This window comes from Quercus lobata, chromosome 4 (assembly GCF_001633185.2).
Source record: "Quercus lobata isolate SW786 chromosome 4, ValleyOak3.0 Primary Assembly, whole genome shotgun sequence".
Taxonomy (NCBI): Eukaryota; Viridiplantae; Streptophyta; class Magnoliopsida; order Fagales; family Fagaceae; genus Quercus; species Quercus lobata.
The window spans coordinates 8,870,309-8,876,308 of record NC_044907.1 but is presented as its reverse complement, the minus strand read 5'-3'; positions in this window follow the sequence as shown (position 1 = coordinate 8,876,308).

Below are 6,000 nucleotides of genomic sequence, written 5' to 3'. Positions count from 1 at the left end.
GCAAGTTGGTTCAATTATGGGCCGCAAAACTGAAAATTCAGTAAGGAAATTGTCAAGCTCAACCTGATTTGCTTTCAAATGGACAATCCCAAAGTTCTTTCTAATGATTTTATGCTGTTTTACCTTACTAAGTCCTTGGATTTGACCTCCACTTTCCCGACCCCTTGCCCCAAACCATAAGGATTGGAGAAGAAAAACATTGGTCAAAATGGGTTACTTTCAAACATGTAATCATGGATTCCAATGGTTGTTGTTGAAATCAGAAATATGATTGGCATTAGCAAAAAGAAGTAGTCAGCTCAATGGTGTCACAGCTAGTGTTATTTTTGTTGATTGCTCCATTAGAAGCTTCTTGGTTTTAGCCATGGAGGTCAACTTCAACTTATGCCATCCCATTGAAAAAATTGGAGCTTTGACTGGCTACAAAAGGTACTTTAACTGTTCATGTGATGATTTTTTTCTGTACTTGCCCCCACTCTTGTATTTTTTGCAATTCCTTTCACACATGTTCGTGTTCTTTTTTATTAGTTGAAAGAACATTGTTTTCCAAAAGTGCATCATGAAACTTAAAAAGTGGATGGGTTTTGGATAAAATTTGTGCCACATGGGCATTAGAATAGGATTTCCATGGGAGCAAAATCTTGCACAAATGAGCCCAAATATGCTCAGACTGGCTTAAATTGACCAAGCCCATGTGAACCTAAGTTGAAAGATTATATTATGCATATTGGGGACTATCAATAATTTATGTCATATGGTATTATGAATCTTGAGGATTACAGGTATTTGGCAGTTGAATAATTTATAGGCATCTAATCAACTGTAAGAAGAAAAGAAATGGTTATACTGGGCCTCACAACAAGCAAATAAATGATCAGCAAATAAGTTGATCAAACACATTACAGTGAATAAATACTTTTGAGTGGAAACTTAACACACACCCATCCAATCCAACACCCTCAACAACATAAGGAAAAGTAAACATTGATTAATAAAATAGAAAATTTGAATTTAAGATAAGTTTTTAATTAAGGCAAAGTCTTGGTTGATGACTAGTATGATTCCTAGAGAAAATATATATATTTTAAAATTGGCATCTACTACAATTAGATTCTTTCTTTCTTTCTTTTTTGTTCAGTAGCTATTCTACTATGACTATGAGTACTGAGTACTATCTTTTTCTTTCTTTCTTTTACAATTTTTTTTTTTTTTTGTCTGACTTTTATTAGATATGAAAAAGCTCAAGCTTTAATCATGGATCAACCCAAGGCCAGTCTAAACCTAATTTGGGCTTGTCATGAAAGTCTTTTCTAAGACCTAGTCGGAATAGGGCTCAAATGTTTTGTGGAAAGAGGGTTAGTAGGCCCTGAGCGATAGTACAACTACACTATGCCCATCAAGAATCAACGCCGTTAATTTAGGCCTAAATACTTGGGTACAGTTTTGTAAATTCCCTCAATCACATAAATATAATGATTAATACAGCACAAATAGTATTATTTTTCCCTAAAAGTTCTCTGATTAAATTCAACTAATTTAGTTGAAAATACGTTAGTAGACTCAGTACAATTTCTTAGATTCTCAACCCCAAAAAAAAAAAAAAAAAAAAAAAAACCCCTAATTAAAATCAACTACATGTTTATATAGACCAATGCAACATAAATAATATTATTGCCTCTTCATATTCTCTAAGTAAATTCAACCATATGAATGCATTAACCAATGTTATCTTCCTCCAAGATTCTATAATTAAATTCAACCATATATTTGTATTCACTAATGGAGTATAAACAATATTATCTTCTTTGAATGGTATTTGAATTAATTAGTCAATGCAATAACATGATTGTGCATTGACTAATTGAATTTAAAATCTTTTGGGAAAGATAAATACAACCATGTGGTTGGATTTCATTGGGAAAGGTACAACACATAGTTGTGCCCTTAATTTATGAGGTTAATGTAGTAAATTATTACTAATAGTAATGGTTATTATGCCAAACACTTCTTAGCTTAATATTGACACTTCCTAGTGTTTCTAACAATTTAAGGTTCAACTACCGTATACTCTTAGTGTGATGGTCACTCCACAAGTATAAGTACTTATAAAATATGAGGGGCAAGGGTCAAGATTCAAGTTTTCAGAAAAAAGTTTTACACATATTTACATTTAGATTAGACTAGAATAGAATTTCTATCTTATATTAAAAAAAAATTTAAGGTTCAAATCTTCCTTCCCCAGCAATTGAATTATCAAAAGATGATTGTATTGACCAGTTGGATTTAAATGTGCTTAGGGAAGATAAATATGATCATGTGATTGAATTTAATTAGGAAATTTAAGTCACAACGCATAAGAAACTATACCTAAGTAGGCTATTAATTTATTGGGTTAATATAGTTTATTACTAATGATAAATGGTTAATGCATTGACTAATTGAATTTGATTGTTCTTGGGAAAAAATGACATTGTTTGTATTATATTAGTCAATTCAGCCACGTGGTTAAATTTAATTATTTGACCAATTGAATTTAAATGTCCTTTGTGAGGTTGTGCATGGACTAATTAAATTTAAGTATGCATAAGGAATATAAATATACAACCATGTGGTTGAACTTAAATAGAAAGTTTAAAATATGCATAGGGAAGATAAATACAGCTATGTGCTTGAACTTAAATAGAAAACTTAAGGTATAATAGATAAGAAACTATACCTAAGTTGGCTATTAATTGTTTGTATTATATGAGTCAGCTCAGCCACATGGTTAGCTTTAATTATATTGGCCAATTGAAATTAAATGTCCTTTGTGAGGTTGTGCATAGACTAATTGAATTTAAATATGCATAGGGAAGATAAATACAACCGTGTGGTTGAACTTAAATAGAAGGGTCTGTTAATGTGTGCCCTAAGGGCACACATTAAGCTATCTATTTTTGGAAATATTTTCTCGAGAATTGAAAAAGCTGTTAATACTTTTTCAATTCCTGAGAAATTTTTTTTCCAAAAATGAGAATTAGTGTGTGCCCTTGGGGCACACATTAGCAAAATCCTAAATAAAAAATTTAAAATATGCATAGGGAAGATAAATACAGCTATGTGCTTGAACTTAAATAGAAAATTTAAGGTACAATCTTTAACTTAAATAGAATATTTAAGGTATAATAGATAAGAAACTATACCTAAGTTGGCTATTAATTGTTTGTATTATATTAGTCAACTCAGCCACATGGTTAGCTTTAATTATATTGACCAACTATTTTTTTTTTTTTTTTTGAGAAAAAAAAAATCCATGCAAACTTTATTGAATCACAAACTTAAGAGATTAAATCAACATGAACTAAAAAAGAAATGTCTGGTGGAACAGATTACATCCACACCAAGAGAGGGGACAATTTCTTTGCTCTCCTAGCCAAGGCATGGGCTACCCCATTACCTTGTCTTCTAACATGAGAGAAAGAAAGGTTTGTAGCAAACCCATTGTAGACTTATAGTCTTTTAAAATGTGCCCAAAATTTGAGTGATCATAACTATTTCCTGTTAAAGCTTTAAAAATAATTTCTGAATCTCCTTCAAATTAAATGTCCTTTGTGAGGTTGTGCATAGACTAACTGAATTTAAATATGCATAGGAAAGTAAAATACAACCGTGTGGTTGAACTTAAATAGAAAATTTAAAATATGCATAGGGAAGATAAATACAGCTATATGCTTGAACTAATATAGAAAATTTAAGGTATAATCTTGAACTTAAATAGAATATTTAAGGTATAATAGATAAGAAACTATACCTAAGTTGGCTATTAATTGTTTGTATTATATTAGTCAGCTCAGCCACATGGTTAGCTTTAATTATATTGACCAACTGAAATTAAATGTCCTTTGTGAGGTTGTGCATAGACTAACTAAATTTAAATATGCATAGGGAAGTTAAATACAACCATGTGGTTGAACTTAAATAGATAATTTAAAATATGCATAGGGAAGATAAATACAGCTATATGCTTGAACTTAAATAGAAAATTTAAGGTATAATCTTGAACTTAAATAGAATATTTAAGGTATAATAGATAAGAAACTATACCTAAGTTGGCTATTAATTGTTTGTATTATATTAGTTAGTTTAGCCACATGGTTAACTTTAATTATATTGACCAACTGAATTTAAATGTCATTTGTGATGTTGTGCATAGACTAATTGAATTTTTTTTTGAATAAACAATAATCCTTATTAGAACACATAAAAATAATAATAGTGTTTTAAACCGAGTTTATAATACATTACATAACCAGAGTACAACTATAAGTACAATTACAAAAGGGTCTAACCTTTGTAGTTGTAGACTGAGATTATAAATAGCAGACACTAGACAAACATAATTAATGTGGGATAAACATCGTTTTTTGCAAAAAAAATACAACCATGTGGGTGAACTTAGTGAACGTTGGGATAGCGGCAAGCGTCTAGTGTTTGCGTGTTCAGCGTTTTGCTTATGGGTCCAATGAACAAGACCCACAAACCTCTTTTCTTAGCAAAATTTTCATTAAAAATGAGTCTTACGGCACTATTCACACATTTAAAAATTATTTTTCTATAGTATTTTCAATTTTCAGTTTTCAACAATGAACAGTATCCAAAGAGACCCTTAAATAGAAAATTTAAAATATGCATAGGGAAGATAAATTCAACTATGTGCTTGAACTTAAATAGAAAATTTAAGGTATAATAGATAAGAAACTATACCTAAGTTGTGCTCTTAGTAAAACAACCATATATGTGATTAATTGAAAAATTGAAGGTACAACACCTAAAAAAATTATACCTAAGTTAGATTTTATTATAGTATGACAATAAAAATATCTATATTATAAAGCGAAAAGTATGTGAAAAGCTTACTAGACCTACTTATTGTTAATGAGTAAAATTTAAGTATAATTTCTTAGGTGTTGTACGTTAGAATCCCCAATTACATTTAACCACATGGTTGACAATTAATCATACATTTGAATTTAATTATGGGTCATGCTAACGAGTGTCCTTAAAATACTGGTTAAGAATCCAGTTAAAGAAAGTTTTGATATCACTTTTATGGGAAATGAAAAAAGCTGTCAAAACATTAATTACTTTTTTTTTTTTTTCCATAAAAACTTTTTTTAACTGGATTCTTAATCAGTGCTTTAAGGACACTCGTTAGCATTTCCCTTCGTAGAAAAGATAACATTGTTTTTGTTGTATTGATAAATACAACCACGTGGTTGAATTCAATTCGAGAATGTTTTGTTTCTTGTTCATTTGTTATCTCTCATTACTTGGATCCCCTTTTATTTTTGTGCTTAAAAGGAAATGCTAATGGCATCATTCATGCCCTTATGGAGGACACTTGGGCACAGCTTACGATCAGAAGCTTCCCCAGTTACGTAGATTTGACCCACCAAATGAAATTATTCATAGTCATAGCCATGCTAATGTAGAGTTGATCCTCCATACCATATACAATTGGTTTTGTTTTTGGAGATCTTTAACTTAGAGATTGAGTTGGAAGCAGACTTTACTGTGAACCTAATCAAGAACCTAACTTAGTCCTATTGTAATTGGTTGTTGAGGAATCTTTACCACCACCGGTTTTGACATTTTGTTTCACTCATAACAATTGAGGAATAGAGTATTTGCATTCAAGTTCTTCCCTTGACATTCCTTTTGTTTTTATAAGGTTGATCAAAGTGCTGGCAGCTTGGCAAAGATAGAGAATGCACACAGACCCCAAGATTTTCAATTCCTGAGTTAAGACTCAGATTAGTTATTTAATTCATTCATATGAGCCCAAAATATTCTCATACTGGCTTAAATTGACCAAGCCCATGTGAACCTGAGCAATTTTTTTTTTTTGGAGAAGAAATGTGAACCTAAGAAAGATTATATTAAGCATATTGGGAACTATCTAATTGGATTCAAATCATCTAGATTTTCTGGGATACTCTACCAATAGATTTCCTTAAATCC